At 46.3% G+C, this 27,489-nt stretch overlaps 1 protein-coding gene across 1 annotated transcript in view; it reads right to left on the reverse strand.

The window, feature by feature from the left end:
• The window catches only part of LOC126998406 (uncharacterized), a 136,979-nt gene extending 112,454 nt beyond the window's left edge, over positions 1 to 24,525 (reverse strand). Inside the window, exon 1 of the mRNA XM_050860053.1 lies at positions 24,266 to 24,525. The gene's annotated coding sequence lies outside the window, so the exon portion shown is untranslated. The remainder of the gene's footprint in view (positions 1 to 24,265) is intronic.
• Between the last annotated feature and the right edge of the window lie 2,964 nt (positions 24,526 to 27,489).

Here is a 27,489-nt window from a genome sequence, read left to right on the forward strand (position 1 = left end):
ATTCTCCCTTTCCTTCTCTTCTTTTCCCTTTCTGTTTCCTTCCCTTCCCTTCCCTTCCCTTATCCTCCCTTTCCTTCTCTTCTCTTCTCTTCCCTTCCCTTATCCTCCCTTTCCTTCTCTTCTCTTCTCTTCCCTTCCCTTATCCTCCCTTTCCTTCTCTTCTCTTCCCTTCCCTTCCCTTATCCTCCTTTTCCTTCTCTTCTCTTCCCTTCCCTTCCCTTCCCTTCCCCCCCTTCCCTTTCTGTTTCCTTCCCTTCCCTTCCCTTCACTTCCTTTATCGTCCCTTTCCTTCTCTTCCCTTCCCTTCCCTTCCCTTCCTTTCCCTTCCTTTCCCTGTCATACAATGGCCCCAAACTATGGAACTCAATACCTCAACACAAAACTCCTTCCAAACCTAAATTCTTTTAAAAATCATCTAAAAAAATATATACTATCCGTACAATAAAAGCTGCATATATCTCTTATTCAATGTCATTATGTATGTATATAATGCATTATGTTTACTATTAATTATTATTAACACTATTATTATTATTATTATTATTATTATTATTATTATTATTATTATTATTATTATTATTATTATTATTATTATTATTATTATTATTATTATTATCATTATTGTCTTTTTACTAGTAATACTAGTATTGTTAGATTATTATTTTGAATACTTTATCTAATGTTACTTGGGCCAGAAAATTTAGTACTATACATGTCCAGAAAAAGAAAAAAAAACTTATAAATACATAGCAATTGTTGCCCCAAAAGCTCTGCTTCCTATGGGCTACTTGCTCAACAAATCTATGTTGTATCAACCAATGTATGCAAATTGCAAGTATAATAAAATGTATCAAATGTTTCAAATGTTTCCCTTATCCTCCCTTTCTCTTCCCTTCCCTTCCCTTCCCTTCCCTTCCCTTATCCTCCCTTTCTGTTTCCTTCCCTTCCCTTATCCTTTCCTTTCTGTTTCCTTCCCTTCCCTTCCCTTCCCTTATCCTCCCTTTCTGTTTCCTTCCCTTCCCTTCCCTTCCCTTATCCTTTCCTTTCTGTTTCCTTCCCTTCCCTTCCCTTCCCTTATCCTTCCCTTCCCTTCCCTTATCCTTTCCTTTCTGTTTCCTTCCCTTCCCTTCCCTTCCCTTCCCTTATCCTCCCTTTCTGTTTCCTTCCCTTCCCTTCCCTTCCCTTCACATCACTTCCCTTATCGTCCCTTTCCTTCTCTTCTCTTCCCTTCCCTTCCTTTTTCCTTCCTTCCTTATCCTCCTTCCTTCCCTCCCTTCCTTATCCTCCCTTTCCTTCCCTTCCTTCCCTTCCCTTCCCTTATCCTCCCTTTCTGTTCCCTTCCCTTCCCTTCCCTTCCCTTCCCTTCCCTTCCCTCCCCTTCCTTTATCCTTCCCTTCCTTCTCTTCCCTTCCCTTCCCTTCCCTTATCCTCCCTTTCCTTCTCTTCCCTTCCCTTCCCTTTTCTTCCCTTATCCTCCCTTTCCTTCTCTTCTCTTCTCTTCCCTTCCCTTCCCTTATCCTCCCTTTCCTTCTCTTCCCTTCCCTTCCCTTCCCTTATCCTCCCTTTCCTTCTCTTCTCTTCCTTTCCCTTCCCTTCCCTTATCTCCCTTTCCTTCTCTTCCCTTCTCTTATCCTCCCTTCCCTTCCCTTCCCTTCCCTTATCCTCCCTTTCCTTCTCTTCCCTTCCCTTCCCTTATCCTCCCTTTCCTTCTCTTCTCTTCCCTTCCCTTCCCTTCCCTTCCCTTCCCTTATCCTCCCTTTCCTTCTCTTCCCTTCCCTTCCCTTCCCTTATCCTCCCTTTCCTTCTCTTCTCTTCCCTCCCCTTCCTTTCCTTATCTTCCCTTTCCTTCTCTTCCCTTCCCTTCCCTTATCCTCCCTTTCCTTCTCTTCTCTTCCCTTCCCTTCCTTCCCTTCCCTTATCCTCCCTTTCCTTCTCTTCCCTTCCCTTCCCTTCCCTTATCCTCCTTTCCTTCTTCTCTTCCCTTTCCTTTTCTTCCCTTCCTTCCCTTCCTTCCTTCCTTCCCTTATCCTACCTTTTCTTTTCTTCCCTTACCTTCCCTTCCCTTATCGTCCCTTTCCTTCCCTTCCCTTCCTTTCCCTTCCCTTATCCTCCCTTTCCTTCCCTTCCCTTCCCTTCCCTTCCTTTCCCTTCACTTATCCTCCCTTTCCTTCTCTTCCCTTCCCTTCCCTTATCCTCCCTTTCCTTATCTTCTCTTCCCTTCCCTTCCCTTCCCTTATCCTCCCTTTCCTTCCCTTCCCTTTCCTTCCCTTCCTTTCCCTTCCCTTATCCTCCCTTTCCTTCCCTTCCCTTCCCTTATCCTCACTTTCCTTCTCTTCCCTTCCCTTCTTTTATCCTCCCTTTCCTTCTCTTCCCTTCCCTTCCCTTATCCTCCCTTTCCTTCTCTTCTCTTCCCTTCCCTTCCCTTATCCTCCCTTCCCTTCCCTTCCCTTCCCTTATCCTCCCTTCCCTTCCCTTCCCTTCTCTTCCCTTCCCTTCCCTTCCCTTGTCCTCCCTTTCCTTCCCTTCCCTTCCCTTCCCTTCACTTCCCTTATCCTCCCTTTCTGTTTCCTTCTCTTCCCTTCTCTTCCTTCCCTTATCCTCCTTCCTTCCCTTCCCTTCCCTTCCCTTCCCTTCCCTTCACTTCCCTTATCCTCCCTTTCCTTCCCTTCCCTTCCCTTCCCTTCCCTTCCCTTCACTTCCCTTATCCTCCCTTTCCTTCCCTTCCCTTCCCTTCACTTCAATTCCCTTATCCTCTCTTTCTGTTTCCTTTTCTTCCCTTCTCTTCCCTTCCTTCCTTCCTTCTTCCCTTCCTTCCTTCCCTTATCCTCCCTTCCCTTCCCTTCACTTACCTTATCCTCTCTTTCTGTTTCCTTTTCTTCCCTTCCCTTCCCTTCCCATCCCTTATCCTCCCTTGCCTTCCCTTCCCTTCCCTTCACTTATCCACCCTTTCCTTCCCTTCCCTTCCCTTATCCTCCCTTCCCTTCCCTTCCCTTATCCTCCCTTTCCTTCTCTTCTCCTCCTTTCCCTTCCCTTATCCTCCCTTTCCTTCCCTTCCCTTCCCTTCCCTTCACTTCCCTTATCCTTCCATTCCTTCCCTTCCTTCCCTTATCCTCCTTTCTGTTTCCTTCTCTTCCTTCCCTTCCTTCCTTATCCTCACTTTCTGTTTCCTTATCTTCCCTTCGCTTCCCTTACCTTCACTTTACTTATCATACTTTTGCTTCCCTTCCCTTCCCTTCCCTTCCGTTATCCTCCCTTCCCTTCCCTTCCTTCCCCTTCCTTCCTTCCCTTATCCTCCTTTCTGTTTCCTTCTCTTCCTTCCATTCCTTCCCTTCACTTTCCTTATCCTCCCTTCCTTCCTTCCCTTTCCTTATCCTCCTTTCCTTCCTTCCTTCCTTCCTTATCCTCCTTTCCTTCCCTTCCCTTCCTTTCCTTATCCTCCTTTTCTTCCCTTCTTCCCTTCACTTACTTCCCTGATCCTCCCTTCCTTCCCTTCCCTTCCATTCACTTCCTTATCCTCCTTTCTGTTTCCTTCCCTTCCCTTCCCTTCCCTTATCCTCCCTTTCTGTTTCCTTCTCTTCCCTCCCCTTCCCTTATCCTCCCTTTCTGTTTCCTTCCCTTCCCTTCCCTTCCCTTATCCTCCCTTTCCTTCCCTTCCCTTCCCTTCCCTTATCCTCCCTTTCCTTCCATTACCTTCCCTTCCCTTATCCTCCCTTTCCTTCCCTTCCTTCCTTATCCTCCTTTCCTTCCCTTCCTTCCCTTCCTTATCCTCCCTTTCCTTCCTTCCCTTCCTTCCCTTATCCTCCTTTCCTTCCTTCCCTTCCTTCCTCCTTTCCTTCCCTTCCTTCCCTTATCCTCCTTTCCTTCTCTTATTCTCCTTTCCTTCCCTTCCCTTCCCTTATCCTCCCTTTCCTTCCCTTCCCTTATCCTCCCTTTCCTTCCCTTCCCTTCCCTTCCCTTATCCTCCCTTTCCTTTCCTTCCCTTTCCTTCCCTTCCCTTATCCTCCCTTTCCTTCCCTTCCTTTCCCTTCCCTTCCCTTCCCTTATCCTTTCCTTTCTGTTTCCTTCCCTTCCCTTCCCTTCCCTTATCCTCCCTTTCTCTTCCCTTCCCTTATCCTCCCTTTCTGTTTCCTTCCCTTCCCTTCCCTTCCCTTATCCTCCCTTTCTGTTTCCTTCCCTTCTCTTCCCTTCCCTTATCCTTTCCTTCCTTCCTTCCCTTCACTTTCCTTCCCTTCCCTTTCCTTTTCCTCCTTCCCCTTAACTTCCCGTCACTTTGGTTCCCTTCCTTTCCCTTCCCTTCCCTTCCCTTTCCTTCCCTTCTCTTCCAGTCCATCCCATTCCTTCTCATCTGCTGGTTCCTTCCTTCCTTCCCTTCCCTTTCCTTCCCTTCTCTTCCCTTCTTTCCCATTCCCTTCCCATCACTTTGGTTCCCTACCTTCCCTTCCCTTACCTTACCTTCCCTTCTCTTCCCTTCCTTCCCATTCCCTTCCCATCACTTTGGTTCCCTTCCTTTCCCTTCCCTTCCCTTTCCTTCCCGTCTCTTCCCTTCCTTCCCATTCCCTTCCCATCACTTTGGTTCCCTTCCTTTCCCTCCCTTTCCTTTCCTTCTCTTCCCTTCCTTCTCATTCCCTTCCCATCACTTTGGTTCCCTTCCTTTCCCTTCCCTTCCCTTCCCTTCCCTTTCCTTCCCTTCTCTTCCCTTCCTTCCCATTCCCTTCCCATCACTTTGGTTCCCTTCCTTTCCCTTCCCTTCCCTTTCCTTCCCTTCTCTTCCCTTCCTTCCCATTCCCTTCCCATCACTATGGTTCCCTTCCTTTCCCTTCCCTTCCCTTCCCTTCCCTTCCCTTCTCTTCCTTCCTTCCATTCCTTCCATCACTATGGTTCCTTCCTTTCCTTCCTTCCTTCCCTTCCCTTCCTTCACTTCCCTTTATCCTCCCTTCCATTCCTTCCTTTTCCCTTATCCTCCTTTCTGTTTCCTTCCTTCCTTCCTTCCTTCCCTTCCTTCCTTATCCTCGCTTTCTGTTTCCTTATCTTCCCTTCCCTTCCCTTCACTTACCTTAACCTCCTTTCCCTTCCCTTCCCTTCCCTTCCCTTCCGTTATCCTCCCTTCCCTTCCCTTCCCTTCCCTTATCCTCCCTTTCTGTTTCCTTCTCTTCCCTTCCCTTCCCTTCCCTTCACTTTCCTTATCCTCCCTTTCCTTCCCTTCCCTTCCCTTTCCTTATCCTCCCTTTCCTTCCCTTCCCTTCCCTTCCCTTATCCTCCCTTTCCTTCCCTTCCCTTCCTTTCCCTTATCCTCCCTTTTCTTCCCTTCTCTTCCCTTCACTTCACTTCCCTGATCCTCCCTTCCCTTCCCTTCCCTTCCATTCACTTCCCTTATCCTCCCTTTCTGTTTCCTTCCCTTCCCTTCCCTTCCCTTATCCTCCCTTTCTGTTTCCTTCTCTTCCCTTTCCTTCCCTTCCCTTCCCTTATCCCCCCTTTCTGTTTCCTTATCTTCCCTTCCCTTCCCTTCCCTTATCCTCCCTTTCCTTCCCTTCCCTTCCCTTCCCTTATCCTCCCTTTCCTTCCCTTCCCTTCCCTTCCCTTATCCTCCCTTTCCTTCCCTTCCCTTCCCTTATCCTCCCTTTCCTTCTCTTATTCTCCCTTTCCTTCCCTTCCCTTCCCTTATCCTCCCTTTCCTTCCCTTCCCTTCCTTCCCTTATCCTCCTTTCCTTCCTTCCTTCCTTATCCTCCTTTCCTTCTCTTATTCTCCTTTCCCCTTCCTTCCCTTATCCTCCTTTCCTTCCCTTCCTTCCCTTATCCTCCCTTTCCTTCCTTCCTTCCCTTCCTTATCCTCCCTTTCCTTTCCTTCCCTTTCCTTCCCTTCCCTTATCCTCCCTTTCCTTCCCTTCCTTTCCCTTCCCTTCACTTCCCTTATCCTCCCTTTCTGTTTCCTTCTCTTCCCTTCCCTTCACTTATCCTCCCTTTCTGTTTCCTTCCCTTCCCTTCCCTTATCCTCCCTTTCTGTTTCCTTCTCTTCCCTTCCCTTCACTTATCCTCCCTTTCTGTTTCCTTCCCTTCCCTTCCCTTCCCTTCCCTTATCCTCCCTTTTCTTCCCTTCCCTTCCCTTCACTTTCCTTCCCTTCCCTTTCCTTTTCCTCCTTCCCCTTAACTTCCCGTCACTTTGGTTCCCTTCCTTTCCCTTCCCTTCCCTTCCCTTTCCTTCCCTTCTCTTCCAGTCCTTCCCATTCCCTTCTCATCACTATGGTTCCCTTCCTTTCCCTTCCCTTCCCTTCCCTTTCCTTCCCTTCTCTTCCCTTCCTTCCCATTCCCTTCCCATCACTTTGGTTCCCTTCCTTTCCCTTCCCTTCCCTTTCCTTTCCTTCTCTTCCCTTCCTTCTCATTCCCTTCCCATCACTTTGGTTCCCTTACTTTCCCTTCCCTTCCTCTTCCTGCCCTTTCCTTCCTTCTCTTCCTTCCTTCCCATTCCCTTCCCATCACTTTGGTTCCTTCCTTTCCTTCCTTCCCTTTCCTTCCTTCTCTTCCTTCCTTCCCATTCCTTCCCATCACTTTGGTTCCTTCCTTTCCTTCCCTTCCCTTCCCTTTCCTTCCCTTCTCTTCCCTTCCTTCCCATTCCCTTCCCATCACTTTGGTTCCCTTCCTTTCCCTTCCTTCCTTTCCCTTCTCTTCCCTTCCTTCCCATTCCCTTCCCATCACTTTGGTTCCCTTCCTTTCCCTTCCCTTCCCTTTCCTTCCCTTCTCTTCCCTTCCTTCCCATTCCCTTCCCATCACTATGGTTCCCTTCCTTTCCCTTCCCTTCCCTTCCCTTCCCTTTCCTTCCCTTCTCTTCCCTTCCTTCCCATTCCCTTCCCATCACTATGGTTCCCTTCCGTTCCCTTCCTTCTCTTCCTTCCTTTCCTTCCCTTCTTCCCTTCCTTCCATTCCTTCCCATCACTATGGTTCCCTTCCTTTGCGTTCCCTTCCCTTCCCTTCCCTTCCCTTTCCTTCCCTTCTCTTCCCTTCCTTCCCATTCCCTTCCCATCACTATGGTTCCCTTCCTTTCCCTTCCCTTCTCTTCCCTTCCCTTTCCTTCCCTTCTCTTCCCTTCCTTCCCATTCCCTTCCCATCACTTTGGTTCCCTCCCTTTCCCTTCCCTTCTCTTCCCTTCCCTTTCCTTCCCTTCTCTTCCTTCCCATTCCTTCCCATCACTATGGTTCCTTCCTTTCCCTTCCTTCTCTTCCTTCCTTTCCTTCCCTTCTCTTCCCTTCCTTCCCATTCCCTTCCCATCACTTTGGTTCCCTTCCTTTCCCTTCCCTTCTCTTCCCTTTCCTTCCCTTCTCTTCCCTTCCTTCCTATTTCCTTCCCATCACTTTGGTTCCCTTCCTTTCCCTTCCCATCTCTTTCCATCCCTTTCCTTCCCTTCTCTTCCTTCCCTTCCCATTTTCCCATCACTTTGGTTCCTCCCTTTCCTTCCTTCCCTTCCTTTCCCACCTTCCTTTTGTCTCTCTCTCTCTCTCTCTCTCTCTCTCTCTCTCTCTCTCTCTCTCTCTCTCTCTCTCTCTCTCTCTCTCTCTCTCGCTGGACCCCCGTAAATCACCGTTTCTGTACACCGTTCGCAGCATCAATAGTCAGGGAAGAGTTACCGGCGTGGACAGCTTCTCGGTGGTAAGAACAAAGCGCGCCGCAGCATAACGCCCATGCCTGCACAGCCACCACCCGTGAAACAGTCTCCCGCCCTCATGTCCCACCAGTATGGAGCGTCCGAGGAACACAGCTCAGGCCATTCACGGCAGGATTAAAGGAGGATATGGTTAGACTGCTTTAATTCTGCTGTGCACACTGTTATCTTTTTGGCATGCTTGCGGTCTGCTGTCACTAATTAATAGGGAAAAACATTATTTTGTCTGTAACCATTAACCCGTACAAGTGGTTAACAAAAATTTGCATGGAACCGGATCTGGCATGCTGATATTGTTGGAACAGATTCCAAGGGAATGGCCAAGGAAAGGAATGCTCGTAATATATGAGGTCTACCAGCCACCAGGGAGGCGGCGGACGAGTGGTCAGCGTGCAGGCGTGGTGAGCCCAGGACCTGGATTCGAGTCCCACCGATGCACGATGACAAATTTCAACCATAGCCGAGTTGCGGAAGATTACCACATGCTGTCCAGATCTTCAGTCAACCTAAGTGATTTCATTCAAGTGGAGCACCGGGGGCAGCATGGGCCAGGCAAGGGTCATGTACCACTCCAGCCATTATAAATAAAATTCGCCTGCGCCACTAACGTGCTGGGGTCGTCCAAGAAGCCCCTCAGGAGAGCCTACCGGCGCTATAGGCAGGACCTAAATAAATGAAAAATTATTCATCTAGTACCGGCGTTGTTAGAGTAGTAATATCCGGTGCGGTAACGTTGGTGTCCCCCTACAACACCTGACAGACACTTGACTTGAATTCCTCCACCATTAAGATATTGGGTTACCAGGCAATCCCGACAACCTACATACATTCCCAACACTACTGCATTGCACTTCGATAATTATATAATGAATCTACTTTTCCAGAAAGTTGTATATACATGCTAAGTATATTTGCCCAAACCCCTCGGACACTGCAGTCTCAGCAAAATCAATATATTCGATGACACTGAGCGAAGCTTTAAATGGCTGATTTGCATATCTAAGGTTTTAGCAATGCGGAAGGTGAAGAGCACCAGACCAAACATCGCGAAATAGTTCTCAACATTATTCGTCATTAAAGAATGAAAAATACATTCATGACAACAATAATATGAAAACATTCAGTCAATAACATTGCCAGGTCGGATATTCTGGACTGACTCATTGTGGACCGTAAATAATTTGTAAGCAGCTACAGTGTGCAAATAATCTTACACAAGACTCCACGGAAACACATATACCAAGGAACAACCTGAGACAAGAGATTAGGCGTCGGAAAAGATCCGATGAAATCCTATCAGTTAACTATGAACGTTAGCACATCCATTCCAGTCCAGTGCTTGAATTTTTAGGAACATCGGCTGCTTTCAGGCGCCTCCTTAGTCGTGGTGTTTCAATCATGAGCTCACTCTTGCATATTTCATCGTAGAAGGTTGTGAGTTTTGAAACCAACACCTTTGAATGTTCTCCGGGGGCATGCACGAGGCCCTTCGTCTGATCCTCACATTCATCCACACATTCGTTCACACTCGTCCACACAACCATTGAAAATTGCTTTCTGGCTCTGTTCCTTGAGAATGGTTTGTGCACCTCCATGGATTCCAGCCATGGTGGCGGCACTATCGTGTCCTGGAGTGAGGCACAGCTTGATGTTGTGTCTTGGTTCTGCCCATCACTCTAGATTTTTCAGGATGTCAACTGTCCTGTTGCCAGTTTTATGATTTCTTCACTTACCTAATCTGCTTCAATTTCAGTCATTTCCGCTTCACCTCTCGTTCAGTGCATGCTTAGAACAAGAACATCGGTATTATCAATAGGCTCTTGACTTAATCAGTTATTGAACCCTGGCCATCAGGTTCCTTGTAACACGGAATCACAGCTCTGGCGATCGTTTTCACTTGCTGATTTTTTTTTATATCTTGCCTTCATTTTCTTTACATCCTCTAGGTTTCTTTGCTTTATGCACTCCACGCAGCATGAAAATACCAATATTCTGAAAATATTCTGGCGGGCTCGCAGCGGTCAGCTGATCACTGCCAGTCCCCCGAAGCCACTTAAGCTTGACTCTTGAAGCCTTCATGTGACCCTCTTAAAGTTAGACTGATGCTAAACATATGAATAATTACTGAATCAATATGACAGGTACGTGTCATTAGTACCATGATCGTCGTGGATCATCATCACTCAGTGCAGTGCTAGCCAGGTTAATAAACAGCAGGCTGAAAATATGTTGGACTCAGCTTGGTATAAAAATATTTACTCAACTACAGTTTTTATATTAGATTTATTATTTCAGGGTTTTCTAAATTTGTAAGATTAATGCGGGATTCGAATACGCTAATCTGATGTAATTACATAAAGACTGCGAGCCCAGCTGACTGAACCATCCACGCACCACACCACGTGGACGTGTGCTGCTTGAGACTCAAATTGAGAAGTGCACCAGCAGGAGTTGCCAACTATCTGAGGTACTGATGCCGACAAGTTAGCAGCATATCCCAAGACGAAGTATATTTACTCGGCGACCGTCAGCCAGCTGGTCGGCCAACCAGTTCACAGACAGTCTTGCCAAGAGTCTGCAACCGTCTGCAAAACCGTCGTCAAGACCGCCTGCGACTGTCGACCAATCGGTCGGCAGAGTCGTGGTTGTCGTAGGCATGGCGCCATTTCAAAAATGACCATTGAGACTCGTCTTGAGACTATTTGCCAGCACGTTGCTGGCAACTATAGTCCCTCGGCTCTAACTTGAGCCCCGTGGCTCGGCCCGTGGAAGCCCCCATTGCTTACACAGCTATTGATGACCTGCACATGACGATGTCTCACTGTTAGTCTGTGCGTTATCTATTTAGGGAATATATATATATATATATATATCTATATATATATATAGATATATAGATAGATAGATAGATAGATAGATACATACATACATACATACATACATACATACATACATACATACATACATACATACATATATATATATATATATATATATATATATATATATATATATATATATATATATATATATATATATATATATATATATATATATATATATATATATATATATATATATATATATATATATATATATATATATATATATATATATATATATATATATATATATATATATATATATATATATATATATATATATATATATATGTATATATATATATATATATATATATATATATGTATATGTATATGTATATATATATATATATATATATTCATAATACGACTGCATGGTGTTATGAAGGGCTTAGGATTTGAGGGAAAGACAACGACTCTGTAAACCTTCCATTTCACTTGGCAACGTGGCCCATGCGATGGTGCCGCACCATTCATCCTTCTGTCACCACGGAGGACTCACGTAGGTCTCACTCTCGCGTCCTGCACAGTCAAGCAAAACATATTATATATAACGTAAATAAGAGAGAGAGAGGGGGGTGGGGGGGGTAGTGAGCTCCCCTGAGGAGAGTGATGGGGTGATGTGGCAGTAGCGTGGTTCAGGGGAGCCGTGCCTAAAGGCTCAAGTTAAAATCGATAGACTATAGTTGGCCTAATGTCCCAGACAGGCGACGACCGTCGGCAATCATGCTAGACGACGCCAAGACAACAACAAAAAACTTCCCCCATTCTTGGTGCGCGGGAGCCGACTTGTCAAATCCAAACGTCACTGGGTTGTCGTGGCCCAGAGTCGGCGCAGTGTGAAGGGAGCCTTACGAAGCCACTGCCACCTTCTATTAGTATATTTGATTTTTCTTTACTAGTCGCGTACGCTTCATGAATCCCACCGCCGTGACAGGCGGCGTCGTTCACAACCACCCACCAATATTCAGGGACGCTGCAAATATCAAGTTGTGTTTTATTCTGCTTTTTTTTTTCTCTTTTCTGACCTCTTACAGTGGAAATGGTTAATACTAACTCAACAATGTTTTCGTTATTCTTCGTCTGATCAGCCTTTCAATTACCTATATATACGTGCGTGATTATGCGGTATGCTAAATGACCGTGTGATTTTACTCATTCAAACACACCGCGTAAGTGACTCGCTAGGGATAATTAAAGTGCCTACCAAGTGGGAGAGGCTGGTTCTGGGCAGTCCTGTCGATACATTGACAAACCCTCCTGCAAACTATGTTCATGCCACTGACAAAAACCGAGCCATAAAGTGATCAAAACATTACCACAGCATAGGGACCTTCATGATCACAGTAACCACAGTACGATCATTTGTTTAAGCGTCTGTTTAAATTACCTTATTTTTTTCCCGTCTTCAAGAGCTTTAAAGGAATTTCTGTGGCGTTTACGTGTGGCGAGAATGATAATGTTGGCCTCCAGATTATTTAAGAAAGTGAGAGAGAGAGAGAGAGAGAGAGAGAGAGAGAGAGAGAGAGAGAGAGAGAGAGAGAGAGAGAGAGAGAGAGAGAGAGAGAGAGAGAGAGAGAGAGAGAGAGAGAGAGAGAGAGAGAGAGAGAGAGAGAGAGAGAGAGAGAGAGAGAGAGAGAGAGAAGGAGGAAGATGAAGAAACTGGAAGGGAATAAAGATAAATATGATGATGATGAGATAAAGAAGAAGAAGAAGAAGAAGAAGAAGAAGAAGAAGAAGAAGAAAAAAAAAAGAGGAAGAAGAAAGAAGACGTACAAGAAGAAGAAGAAGAAGAAGAAGAAGAAGAAGAAGAAGAAGAAGAAGAAGAAGAAGAAAGAAGACGTACAAGAAGAAGAAGAAGAAGAAGAAGAAGAAGAAGAAGAAGAAGAAGAAGAAGAAAAAGAGGAAGAAGAAAGAAGACGTACAAGAAGAAGAAGAAGAATAAGAAGAAGAAGAAGAAGAAAAAGAGGAAGAAGAAAGAAGACGTACAAGAAGAAGAAGAAGAAGAAGAAGAAGAAGAAGAAGAAGAAGAAAAAGAGGAAGAAGAAAGAAGACGTACAAGAAGTAGAAGAAGAAGAAGAAATAAAAAGAGGAAGAAGTACAAGAAGACAAACAAAAGTAAAACGAAATGAAAATCAGCAACCTCCCCCAAAAAACACAAGCTCCACCAACAAGCAAGATCATAATGACAAGGAAGAGAAAGAGGCGGAGGAGGAGGAGGCGAAGGAGGAGGAGGAAGAGTTTCAGCCTTAATGTACAGTCGCAGCTCGGCAACTACTTTATATTCCTGGGTTACAGTGTTTATCTCTTCGCTACACGCGGCCGCTGTCTCCCGTTCAGTGATATATCCTGGCGGAGTTACCAGCTGACAAGGCGCGCTAAAGGTGAACTAAACATAATGCGAGTTGCGCGTGCGAATGCTGAACAGTTCGTAATGCGAGTTGGGAAAGCGGAAGGATAATAGTTAATAATGCAAGTTACCCGCTCTTAGGAGTTAACCGTTCTTACTGATTGTTGTTGTTCCAGCGGAATGTTCAGTGTTCGTGGTGAGTGTTGCGCGCACCGAAAGTTAACTGTTCATGGTGATTGTTGCGCGCACCGAAAGTCAACTGTTCATGGTGATTGTTGCGCGCACCGAAAGTCAACTGTTTGTGATTGTTGCGCGCACCGAAAGTTAACCGCGCACCGAAAGTCAACTGTTCATGGTGACTGTTGCGCGCACCGAAAGTTAACTGTTCATGGTGATTGTTGCGCGCACCGAAAGTCAACTGTTCATGGTGATTGTTGCGCGCACCGAAAGTCAACTGTTCATGGTGATTGTTGCGCGCACCGAAAGTTAACTGTTCATGGTGATTGTTGCGCGCACCGAAAGTTAACTGTTCATGGTGATTGTTGCGCGCACCGAAAGTCAACTGTTCATGGTGATTGTTGCGCGCACCGAAAGTTAACTGTTCATGGTGATTGTTGCGCGCACCGAAAGTCAACTGTTCATGGTGATTGTTGCGCGCACCGAAAGTTAACTGTTCATGGTATTAGTTGCGCGCACCGAAAGTCAACTGTTCATGGTGATTGTTGCGCGCACCGAAAGTTAACTGTTCATGGTGATTGTTGCGCGCACCGAAAGTCAACTGTTCGTGGTGATTGTTGCGCGCACCGAAAGTCAACTGTTCGTGGTGATTGTTGCGCGCACCGAAAGTTAACTGTTCATGGTGATTGTTGCGCGCACCGAAAGTCAACTGTTCGTGGTGATTGTTGCGCGCACCGAAAGTCAACTGTTCATGGTGATTGTTGCGCGCACCGAAAGTTAACTGTTCATGGTGATTGTTGCGCGCACCGAAAGTCAACTGTTCATGGTGATTGTTGCGCGCACCGAAAGTCAACTGTTCATGGTGATTGTTGCGCGCACCGAAAGTTAACTGTTCATGGTGATTGTTGCGCGCACCGAAAGTTAACTGTTCATGGTGATTGTTGCGCGCACCGAAAGTCAACTGTTCATGGTGATTGTTGCGCGCACCGAAAGTCAACTGTTCATGGTGATTGTTGCGCGCACCGAAAGTCAACTGTTCATGGTGATTGTTGCGCGCACCGAAAGTCAACTGTTCATGGTGATTGTTGCGCGCACCGAAAGTTAACTGTTTATGGTGATTGTTGCGCGCACCGAAAGTCAACTGTTCATGGTGATTGTTGCGCGCACCGAAAGTCAACTGTTCGTGGTGATTGTTGCGCGCACCGAAAGTCAACTGTTCGTGGTGATTGTTGCGCGCACCGAAAGTCAACTGTTCATGGTGATTGTTGCGCGCACCGAAAGTCAACTGTTCATGGTGATTGTTGCGCGCACCGAAAGTCAACTGTTCATGGTGATTGTTGCGCGCACCGAAAGTCAACTGTTCATGGTGATTGTGCGCGCACCGAAAGTCAACTGTTCATGGTGATTGTTGCGCGCACCGAAAGTTAACTGTTCATGGTGATTGTTGCGCGCACCGAAAGTCAACTGTTCATGGTGATTGTTGCGCGCACCGAAAGTCAACTGTTCATGGTGATTGTTGCGCGCACCGAAAGTCAACTGTTCATGGTGATTGTGCGCGCACCGAAAGTCAACTGTTCATGGTGATTGTTGCGCGCACCGAAAGTCAACTGTTCATGGTGATAGTTGCGCACCGAAAGTCAACTGTTCATGGTGATTGTTGCGCGCACCGAAAGTCAACTGTTCATGGTGATTGTGCGCGCACCGAAAGTCAACTGTTCATGGTGATTGTTGCGCGCACCGAAAGTCAACTGTTCGTGGTGATTGTTGCGCGCACCGAAAGTCAACTGTTCATGGTGATAGTTGCGCGCAAGGAAAGTTAACTAGTATTTCTAATGACAGTTTCGCCCATGAAAAAGAAAATCTAATAACTTCGTGATGATAGCTCGGCACGCGAAAAAATAGTTATTCTTAATGAAAGCTGCGCATAGGAAAGATTGATTGTTGATAAGAATAGCTGCAAACAGGGAAAAAAATGAGTGTTCTTTAGAAGAGCTGTGTGCGCGGAAAGCTATAACCGTTCATAAGGTGGCCGACACCTGCGCACGTGAAAAGCTAACTATCCATAATCATTGTTACGCGCGCGAAAAACAAATTTGCCTTCCTTTATGATATTCACACGCTGTAAAGGGGAACTCTTAATAATGCAAGTCTCTCTCTCTCTCTCTCTCTCTCTCTCTCTCATAACTCGGTAATACTTCTACTACTACTACTACTACCACCACCACCACTACTACTACTACTACTACTACTACTACTACTACTACCACCACCACCACTACTACTACTACTACTACTACTACTACTACTACTTGATACGCTTGCAGCCCCTCTCAACCATCCTTATTTACCTCACTGGGAGTGTTCTGCACCCGTTGCAACGAGTGTCTACCCCTCCCCCCTGCTACCACATCTGGGGTTAAATCGATTATATGGATAACCAGAGTACCAGAGTTTCAACCCAAGAATTGAGGAAGTCACGACCGACAGAAAACAAGGCGGCAGAATGAAAAATGATGTTGCTGGAGTAGACAGAACACACTAACGGATGGACAACCAATAACAGTGTCAATCCAAAACCGAAGAAAGTCTGGGATGACGGAGAGCCAGATGGAGAGATCTACAGGAGCAGGATGGAGTACACTTGCGTCAGACAGAGATAGGCGGAGAACAGTGGAAACAGCTCTCTTCCAGCGAAAGACTATGAGAAGGAGGACGAGGACAAGGACGAAGCTGATGATAATGTCCATGATGACTTTAGAGAACCAATAGAGAACCAATGCCTATCCAGGAATAATTGTATAAGTCAGAGTGGACAGAGAACCAGGAAGAGAGAAGATTTGGGAACTTTTAAGGTGGAGGACGTTGCGGGCGACTTTTGTGGTGCAATAGACTAGTTCCGGCTGATGATTTTGGTGTTGACGGTGAGGATGATAATGAGCTGGGAGGAAAGATAGGGTGTGTGTGTGTGTGTGTGTGTGTGTGTGTGTGTGTGTGTGTGTGTGTGTGTGTGTGTGTGTGTGTGTGTGTGTGTGAATGGATTGTAAGGAGGAAAGTTCCAAGTACCGGAAAACAGTAATAATTATGGATGCGAGAAATAAGAAGGGAGACGACTAAGGACTGTTACCCTTTTTCTTTCCTGGCAAAATGTCACTTCATCTTGCCACTTTATTACAAAAAAGGTAACAGGGAAAAGAAAAAAATAGGAGAAAAGTGACAATGTGAGAAGCGAAAAGCGACGCAGATACAATGTCTGATGTTTTCTTTCCTTTCTTGGCAGAATGTGCTGCTTTACCTGCTACTGTACTCTCTTGGTAATGTGCAGTTTGGAGATGATGATAAAGTGCAAGCGACAGACGGTGGCCTCTTCTCATTGCACAGGTACAGTAATTACAGCTTGGAAGACTTCTAAAACATTTCGGCGCCCAATCACGCATATTTGACAAGGCTTTCCTAGGAGTTGTAGTTATTTCTAGGGCTACTTTTATGACCCTGGTGGTAGTTCAACACTTCTTCTGTACCGTGAATATTAAAGAACGCTCATTAGAACCCGACTGCTTTCTCTTTTGGGCTTTGGAAATAGTTGCCGTGAGGGGTGGAAGTGTCTGACAATGTCGACCTTGCTCTTCCGTCTTAGCGCCTAGGGCAGTCTCAGCGAGCACATTTCTCCCTCCCCTCTCGTATTTGTAAGCCCCATTTTCTCTCTGGAAGATTCTATGCCAATTATTCCCCTTTGAGGACCACTTGGCGATGGCTGAGTGGTTAACGTGCCGGTCCCACGTTCGCCGCGTTCTGGATGTTGCGGGTTCGAATCCGCCGCTACCACCTGGGATTTTTCAGTCACCGCCGAGTGGCCTAAGACTACCCACATGCTGTCCTGAAAACCACCCATCAACCCGGACTCTAGAGGAACTGTCCTAGGGAAATCAGTAATGAGCTCCGGGGGGCAGCATGAGCCAAGAAGAGATGGCGCCACTATAAACACTTGCCTGCGCCATGACGGGCTTGGGCCGACCATCAGGCCCAGTCAAAAGAGCCTACCGGCGCCAGGCCAGGACGTAAAGAGTGAGAGAGAGAGAGAGAGACTTTGAAGTCTAAGGAGGAACTGGAGAGAAACTTTGGTCAGGGGATGAAGGGGGAAGAATGAATCGGTGTATAAAATAACAACATTGGAAAAAAAAAAGAAGCGACAATGAGACTGGTAAATCTGATGAAAGGGCATCCAAAGACCGAAAGACTTCAACTGATTGTATAAGGACGAGAACGAAGGCTACAGAGACTACAGGAAAAAGGTAAAGTTGGGGGCATACACTGGAGCTGCGCGTAGCCTCGGTGCTCATCTCTGCTACACTGGCCCTTGAGCCTGTAGTGGGCAGAACACAGGGCCTGTTACCAAGTTACCAAGGTTTACCTTCCCCAGGTTTCCCCAGGTTACCCATTAATCGACCAGCACGGAAGGGAGCATGAATAGCTGGGTGATTTGCTTGCAGACTGCCCGGGCCGGGATTCAAACCCGGGCCCGCGGATTCGTAGCTGGGCACGCTGACCACTGCAAGGGAATAAGTAGAAAGACACCCACCGAAACGGGCGTAAACCACTCCCGGTGAGGTGCTTACGAGAGGTGAGGTCGCGCTGCAAGCCTATCAAAGACCCTTTCCTTGTTCTCACTTTCCGTTTCCGCATCCTCATCAACACCAGAGAGTAGTTCAGCATGCTCTCTCAAGACAAATTCTCTTACTTTCCACACCACGCTACATACAAGCAACACACACACACACACACACCATTTCCTCGAAATTTTATCAAATTTCAAAATGGTAAACTCACGCAATGCCTCGGAGTCCCCCATCTGGAGGGGGACCTTAAATGCATTCAGATCGGACTCCATTTTTGTCTCAAGACCTAATGGGTGTCTCGATAGCTCTTCGAACTTTTTCTTCATCAACCTTTGCAACACTCGCAGTCTTTGCACTAATTTCCATTCTGTGGAACACCCTCTCTCTTCCTCTAAACCTCACCTTCTCTTCCTCACCGAAACTCAGGTTTCTGAGGCTAATGACAGTAATCTCTACTATGTTCCCTCCTACTACCTCTATCCTAAATTTCAATCCAAAACTGGATTTTGCGTCTACATACGCAACGACATCACATGTTCTCGTGCCCACGACCTTGACTCGTCAGAATTTTTCAACTGACTCTTGATCATCCTCTCTTAGTCGTTTCGGTGAAACTTTTGTTGTTGTCTTAGGCATCTCGAAAGCTTTTGGCAGAGACTGGCACAAATCCTTGCTTTATATTCTACCCTTCGACGGATTCTGTCCCTTTGGCGGTATCAGAACCCTTACCACGGGGCGAGACAAAACCTCCGAAACATTCCCAGTAGCCATTCGTTGCAGGGTTGCTGGGGCAAAGATATAAGGAAGACTGACCATACGTCTCGACTCAGCCGAGGAATCGAATCCAGGATCTCTTGCTTCGGACCAGAGCGTGCTAACCACTGTACCACGGACACTATAACACTCATCCACACACGCCCGGAGATGAGCACAGCATTCGACTGTCACCCGGAGCCCATTCATTGCTGGACGGACAGGGGGCACGTACCAAAGGAGACTGCCAATACGTCTCCACTCTCGCTTGTGAACTGAGCACGATAACCACTACACTAGGGAGCTCCATAAAGAATTGAGCCATTAGTAGCAGCGTGGGGCGGCGGCGGTGGCGGCGGCGGTGGGGATGGAGGGGGTGGGATGGACGGACGGCTGAGAGAGAGGGGAGGCCGATGGCAAAACAACAACAAAAAATGGAAGAGGAGGAGGAAGAGGAGGAGGGGCGAGATAAGCCTTCTCGCATATCCCACACGGTTCTGTCTCAGCCACACACACACACACACACACACACACACACACACTTTTAGTTTCATGGTTATAAGTTGGTTGGTTAGCCGGCTTGTTGTTTGACCGGTTGGTTATTTGGTTAGTTAGTCAGTCAGTCGATCAGTTAGCCAGGTAGTCAGTCAATCAGTCACCCAGTCAGTGTCAGTCAGTCAGTGTCAGCCAGCCAGTCAATCAGCCCGTCAGTCAGCCCGTCAGTGTCAGCCAGTCAGTTGGTCAGTCAGTCAGTCAGCCAGTCAGTCAGCCAGTCAGTCATCCAGTGAGTCAGTCAGTCAGTTTGACAGTCAGTATGTCAGTCAGTATGTCACTCAGTCAGTCCGTTAGGGAACAAGTCACTCAGTCAGTTAGTCAGCCAGTCAATCAGTCAGCCGGTCAGTAAGGTAGTCAGCCAGTCAATCAGTCAGCCGGTCAGTAAGGTAGTCAGCCAGTCAGTTAGTTAGTTCAGCTTGTTAAGTGGCAATACAGAAAACAAAACACAGCTTACAATACACACACACACACACACACACACACACACACACACACACACACTATTGGTACCAACTAATTAACGGGGAGCATAAGCCTGGGGGCGCGTCCCTTCACTCACTCGCCGCCTCCACTCCCGACGGTCTCTCCGAGCAAGTTCCCACGAGGCTGCCCTATCCTTTCAAGTCCCTCCCGGCAGGATCAGTCAAACTTGCCCCAGCCACCAGGTGCGAGGGCGTCCCTCTGGTCTCCTCCACACAACCCTGTGAGCAGGATCGACGTCCGGGAAGCGCGCCACGTGCTCATGTAACCGGAGATGGCGTTCACGGACTAAGCTGGCAACAGTTCTCAATTCCGTTGCATCTCGTAGTCGCTGATTCGACACTACGTCATTCCAGTGATACCCCACGATCCTGCGAAGGCACTTGGTACTACTAAAGGCATCGACACGCCTCTCCAATTCATTATTCAATGTCCATGTCTCACAGCCATACAGTAAAACAGGGAGCACATGCGACTTAAAAATTCGAATCTTTGCCTGCCTCCATAGATATCGACAACGCCATACACTCGTGTTGAGCGAGTCCATAACATCGTGGCCCAGACCAATCCGTCGAGTGACTTAATGGTGAGACCCACCATTGCCGTGCACGACACAACCAAGGCGTGAGGAAATTTTGGTGACTTGGACATCCTTACCACATGTATGAACAGACTGACCTGTCTCATCCAGCAAGCCTCCGGACAACTGGACCTTGGTTTTGGCCCAGGAGACCTTCAGTCCCAGAGGATTCGCCTCCTCATGCAGCATTTCCACACCCGACACCAGGACCTCCGGCGATTTCGAGAGGAGTGCAGCATCATTTATTAGTGTTAGTGTTGGAGACTTTGATGTCGCCAACAGATGCTCAGCAACGTCTTTGGACAACAACTTTGCCTAATACCCAGTCCATGCAAGTGTTGAAAAGTGATGGAGCAAGGACGCACCCAGCCCTGCCTCACCCCTGAAGTAACAAGGAAGAAGCCGGAAACGCCTCCCCCACACTTCACAGCATTATGCATTACAATCTCTCTCTCTCTCAGATCATGCAAGTAATTTTTCTCACATTACAATAATACATTTTTTGTTAGAGAGAGAGAGAGAGAGAGAGAGAGAGAGAGAGAGAGAGAGAGAGAGAGAGAGAGAGAGAGAGAGAGAGAGAGAGAGAGAGAGAGAGAGAGAGAGAGAGAGAGAGAGAGAGAGAGAGAGAGAGAGAGAGAGATAAATTTACATAGATATTCAGACCCCACAGACCCTACGGTCCATAATAGGTGGTCTGTCCTTAAACCTAAGTGAAATCCTATTAAATTTAATGTTTAATGCCACCATGACTGCATTTCGACTTTAGTTTATATCAAGTTGAAGGAAGCGATGGTCGAGCTTGTTATTAAATTAATTAATCGTTCCATTCCATTCTCGCGCTACAACGTTGGTGAAGAGAAATTTGGTGCAGTCTAATTTATTCATATACAGTTTTACACTTAAGTTTTGTGCCATTGTTTCTCGTTCGAAATGTGCTATCGATCAAAAGTATTTGTCCACATATGTAAAGCCATTGAGTATTTTGAAACACTCAATCAGTTTTCCTCGGAGGCGACGCTTTTCAAGAGAGATGCTTCAGGGATGAAAGCCTTTCGTCGTAATGTTTGTTTCGCAAGGAAGATATCATTTTTATTACCCTACCTTGCGTGCTGGGGAGACCAAAATGGTACCGCATATTTTCCAAATGGGGTCTGACTTAACTATTGTACATTAGAAATATTATATCTTCATTCTTGAACGAGAAGTTTCTCTTAAAGTAGCCCAGCATTCTGTTCACTTTGTTTGCTGCGTCTATGCATTGCTGCGAGAATGCGAGGTTTGACGCGATTTTTGACACCCAGGTCCTTAACACCCTGAACGCTGTTGAGTTTTACGCCACACATTTCGGAATCGAACCTCTTATTTCTTGTACCAATTTGAAGAACCTGGCACACTTCTGTTTAAAGGCAAAGGACATCTCCCATCTATCAGACCAAGCTGAAAAAATTTGCAAATCCTCTTGGGGGCGTTATCTGTCTTTGTCAGTGAGGACCGAATTACCAATCTTGTGTCGTCAGCAAATTTACTAATGAGATTATTAAGTCCAACGTCAACGTCATTGATGTAAAATATAAACAGCACTGGGCCAAGAACTGAGCCCAATAAAGCAAGGCGCCCACTCTGATTTACATCCATCGACCATCACTCTTTCGTGTCTATTGTTCAACAATTGCCATCCATTGGTGTACTTAACCGTCAATACCAGTTGATTGATTTTACAAAGTAATTTATGGTGTGGAAATCTATCAAACGCTTTCTGAAAATCAAGATGGACTACGTTCAGTGCTTTGGTTTTCATAAACTGTGAAGAGGTCGTTGTAAAAGGTGAATAGGTTCGACAAGCAGGATCTCTTGTTACGGAAACCATTCTAAGAATCATTAATTAATGAGCGGCTTTCAAGGTAACTCACAATTTCGTCTCTAATCATGCTCTCTAGTAGCTTACCTACTACTGAAGGTAGACTACTGGACTTGTAATTAGCCGGTATTTTTTTGTCCTCTTTCTTTAAAAATCGGTGTTGCGTTAGTCATTTTCCAGTCCTAAGGGACGATGCCGTGTCGCAAGAACATATTGAATACAGTTGTGAGAAGAGTGTATTTCGCTTTTTAAGTCCTTAGTTAGAATAGGATATACATTGTCTGATCCTGGACTTTTATTTGTTTTAAGAGACTGGAGAGCATTTAAGACTTCATCGGAAGTTATTACAAAGTCGGGCAAGGTCTGCTCTGGTCAGGGATTATCGGTAATACTATTGTCATCGCTGATCTCGGCGGTAGTGGCGGTAAAACTGGCAGTATTTAATACCGAGGAAAAAAAATGTTCAGTAAGTTCGCAATGGGGAGTCTTTCAGTTACCAATTTACCGTCGCTGTCAGTTAGGTGTCCAGTCCCGCTTCTAATCGCCTTTTTTTGTTTATATTACTGAAGTCTTCGGATTAATTTTACAGTTTACAGCAATATTTTCTTCGTACCAACGCTGTGCCTGACTTGCAAGGCTTTTCGCTTGTCGCCTGCCTCCAAAATTGTCTTAATATATTCGGTGTGTTTTGTACTTTCTTTAGCGTGTAGAACAAATTTATCTCCTTAACAGAACGTTTAATTTCGTTGTTAACCCAAGGTGAACTTTTTATTAGTGTTACGTCACGTCTCGCAAAAAGGGACAAATGTATATTGCTGAGTGATGAGTGATTGATTTTTAAATTCTAGCAACGCTCCCTCGACACTGAAAGAGCGAGTATGAGAGAGAGAGAGAGAGAGAGAGAGGACTGTGTGTGTGTGTGTGTGTTGTAAAACCTGCGGAGGCCATAGTAATACACGTCCCTACGACACACACACACACACACACACACATACACACACACACACACATTCCACTCTCTCCTCTCTCTCTCTCTCTCTCTCTCTCTCCGACAAAAGTGTATGTGTGAGAAAATTTACTAGCGTGATCTGAGAGAGAGAGAGAGAGAGAGAGAGAGAGAGAGAGAGAGAGAGAGAGAGAGAGAGAGAGAGAGAGAGAGAGAGAGAGAGAGAGAGGTTGTAATGCATAAACGTGCCATTATCAGGCCTCGTGTGATACTGTTGTGCATGGCGAATGGTCTTGTTACGGAGGGGAAGGAGGGCGAAGGGTGAATCAAACGCACGCACACACACACACACACACACACACACACAGTAGCTACCGGTGCCATAAAAATAGTCCCTTCTTGAGCGCTCTCCCGTGTACTTGCCCACTCGTCAGCAAACATCAGGTGCAGAGTGCGATAGACAGAGTGAGAGACGCCTCGACTGTTTACACTTCACTCGCGAACGCACTCTAATGTATTGAACGGTAGCTATATCAGGAAACAGCAATTGCAACGTGACACAGAGAGAGAGAGAGAGAGAGAGAGAGAGAGAGAGAGAGAGAGAGAGAGAGAGAGAGAGAGAGAGTGTGTGTGTGTGTGTGTGTGTCCTTATATACTGATAGTCTATTATTACAGGATAGTCAAGCTTACATGTCCCGTATTTTTATATCACAAGGTATCATCTATACAGTTCCTCGGATTTGGCTCTAGTTTTGACACGCACGATTTCCCTTGAGTGCAGTTACATAATTGGATGTAGTTCGAAGTGCTGGCTGGAGTCATACATGCTCGCGTTGTCCTGCATCTGTGTAATTTATCTCGTAAACGTTCCTCGCCTGAATCATCGCGGGATTTAGACCGTTCCATTTGTCAAGTATATAGTTTTATATGAGTAGAGACAGACAGATAAATAGATAGATAAATAGATAGATTGATGCGGATATTGTTTAACTTTTATTGTGGGATCTAGGCTTTTCTTTCAACTTAAACTCGTGTCCCCTTGTTCTGCCCCTTGCAAACATCGGAATATCTGGGGTGTGTGTGTGTGTGTGTGTGTGTGTGTGTGTGTGTGTCATGACGGTGCATGATACGGCTTTACAGAAGGGTACTATGGCACGCCGCTTCAGAATGTGGCACTGCAGTACACAGGACATGTAATATGGGGTTGCGTCAAACAGTGTAACACCGCATCGGTACATAAGACGGCACTGCGCCACTCATGCAGCACCGCACACCCTGCAAGCATGGCAGTGTGCGCCAGACCCTCGCCAGTGGGGCAGCGCAAGCACTCGCACATCACGATCAGTTTTGGGCGGGGCGCAGAGCAGCTGTCCCTCCATCCTCGCCGCTCGCCTAGTCTGAGCTACTTTATGGGACTCACCTGCCAAGGCCGCAGCGGCAAGGAGTCTGTCACCCTTCTTCGTAGCTGGTCAGGCACCCTTCTTCACGCCATGGACGGCAGTGGCAAGGAAGTAAAAGAGCAAAAGTTGCTGGCGTAATGTTTGTAGGTGGTTGAGTTACGCGAGGAGGGCGGGCACGGAGCGTAAGGGAAGAGGCTGGGGGTGGGAGCGAGCGAGAGGCGACGCAGTACACACGCCAGCCCATGAAACACGTCTGCCGCCCGGCGGCCGCTGCTGAGTTGAGCCTGAGCTCAGCTGACCCGCTGCTCGCCTGCCTAGCGTAGAGTCCTTTCAGAGAGAGAAAGTGGCGACATAGGCGGCACCGTGTATAAGGCTACTGCGCGCCATTTTTGGCCCATCGAGCGCAGCGACAATTTCGAACTGAAGTGTTTAGAGGATCAATTTTCTTACTTTGGAAGTAGACAGAGCTGCTGTTAATGTAGCGATGCCTCACTGCCTAGTCTTCGGCTGTACCAACAGTCCGGAGAGAACATATTATAATAGTATACAAATTTCCTGCAAGCCCACATATAAGACTTGTGCTAATAATAAAGTTTGGGATCTTGAATGGAAATCATCCTGATGGTCAAGTTTATGATACATACATACAGACAGACAGACAGACAGACAGACAGACACAGACAGACACACACACACACACACAGATATATAGATATAGATATATATATATATATATATATATATATATATATATTTATATATATATATATATATATATATATATATATATATATATGTATGTATGTATACATGTAATATTGGACTGCGTCAAACAGTGTACGTAACACCACATCGGTACATGAGACGGCACTGCGCCGCTCATGCAGCACCGCACACCCTGCAAGTACACATGAGAAAGAGGAGAGCAGCACTGCGAGTAGTGGAGTCAGTGCCCCTCCCACCCCAATCATTACTTTGCACTGTTCATTATCGCCTAAAGCTTACTGCGATCGGGTAACAGAAAAGAAGTCTAGCGCCTTGGCGTTGATGGTGCTTGAGTAGTGTGTTAATTAGCTACGTGGCCTGTGACGAGTATCTCAAGGCGAACCGTTTACGACGTTCAGGAGGCAGCGTCCCTCCCTGCAGGCAAGGTTCACACGAGGAAAAGTGGCTTTGTAAGTAAGAGAAATGTTCCCCACCCTCTGCCAATAATGTTTCAAAGCATGAAAACTGACTAAATCCATTACAGCAGCAGCACTCAAAAAGAAGCACCCAGACTCACTAAAAGTCTCTCGGTATATCTTCAAGAGCGCGCCTGGCTTTTCACGGTCGTAAGCAGCCTGCCTCGACACGTTCATAGAACAGCTTACTCAGGTTACCTAGTGCCTTAATTATGGGCAGACAGTGGCTGATCGGAAGGCTAATGATCTCCTGTCACCCTTTTACTGTAACGGCACGCTCCGACGTGGGATGACCAAAACATGGCAAGAAAATTACGGCGTTATGGAGGGTTGACGACTCTGGTTAATTGGTGTAGACATGCTCAAACTATCTCTCATTCAAGTTCCCAGACCTCATTGACCACGGCTCTCAGCTGACTGATCGGGAAGGTGTGCAGGTCTGACACAAGTGTACTCAGTTTCAGTGGACGACCGGTATGGCTGTAAAGCAAAAAATTAGGAGAGAACTTGTGCGAGTGTTTGAAAAGCGCGGCGTAAGATGGGACAAAGATGGCGGCCAAATCTTAGGCTGACGGTACTCTCTCTCTCTCTCTCTCTCTCTCTCTCTCTGGGACACTCCATTCCTCATTGTAAACTCTCCACCCCATATTGTAGTTTAAAAAATATCAAAAACTTGTCTGACCAAAGCCCTCGCACCCCACACAGAGGCGGTGTTTGATCAGAGGTGTAGCTAATAAACCTAAATGGTCGTGTAGTTATGAGCATATAAAAGGTGAAAGGGAGTTCCTGAAGCTGTTTGAGCTGCTACCATATCATTTCGGTAACTATCGAAGGAGTGACTTATTTAATCTGGAAAACCTTATCTCTGCACACTACTTACACTGATAATTCTTGAAAGCCACACGTATGGAAATATCATCGCATTTTTCCTGCCGCATTTCGCTGATTTGATTTCTCGCACTTACAGACATTTTTTGCATCGCTGTCGCATGCTTCCTGACCATCCATTGTGTGTGTGTGTGTGTGTGTGTGTGTAAGGAGGGGGGTACTATTGCCCTTGCCCAGGGGTTCTCAACCAGGGGGAAATCTCCGTCCGGGGGGACTATCAGGTTTACAAGGGGGAGGAAGGGGAATTAGGATCACAGATTTGTCAAACTTACACATCTGGAATATTGATCTTTTTAAACTCCTCGGGACGGCACGAAACAACGTAAGCATCGGGTACCTGTTGCAAGCAGCGCCTAGCGGACAGTGTACCACAAGCCCCATGATGGTATTCTCAGACGCTGCCACCTCCCACATCAACTATTTCCAAAGGCCGAAAAATATATTAATCGGGTCTTCATGAGGGTTCTTTTACGTTTATGGTATAGAAGAAGGGTCAAAATACCGCCTTGGTCAATAAACTACCCCTGGAAATGCTCAAAACGCCTACGAAAGCCTTGTCAAATATGTGCACTTGGGCGCCGATAGGTTTGAGAATACTGGCCCCAGAATTTTACATTAATCCATACAGTTACCCTTACCATATAATCCATACAGTTACCCTTACCATATAATCCATACAGTTACCCTTACCATATTATCCATACAGTTACCCTTACCATATTATCCATACAGTTACCCTTACCATATTATCCATACAGTTACCCTTACCATATTATCCATACAGTTACCCTTACCATTTAATCCATACAGTTACCCTTACCATATAATCCATACAGTTACCCTGCAAGTTTAACTGTTTGAGTCTTCCCTCGTATGGCAAGTTTCTCAACCCCTGAATCATCTTAGTCATCCTCCTCTGCACCGATTTTAACATTTTGATATCAATTCTATAGTAGGGTGACCAGAACTGAACCGCATAGTCAAGATGAGGTCTAACTAATGCTAAATATAGTCTGAGGAAGACTTCGAGGCTTCTGTTGCTTACGCTCCTTGAAATAAATCCCAGTACCCTATTAGCTCGATTTCTAGCTTGAATGCATTGTGCCCTTGGACGGAGATCAGAGCTCACTAAGACCCCTAAATCCCTCTCGCACCCAGACCTGCTTATGAGAGTG

This window comes from Eriocheir sinensis, chromosome 2 (assembly GCF_024679095.1).
Source record: "Eriocheir sinensis breed Jianghai 21 chromosome 2, ASM2467909v1, whole genome shotgun sequence".
NCBI classification, from domain to species: domain Eukaryota; kingdom Metazoa; phylum Arthropoda; class Malacostraca; order Decapoda; family Varunidae; genus Eriocheir; species Eriocheir sinensis.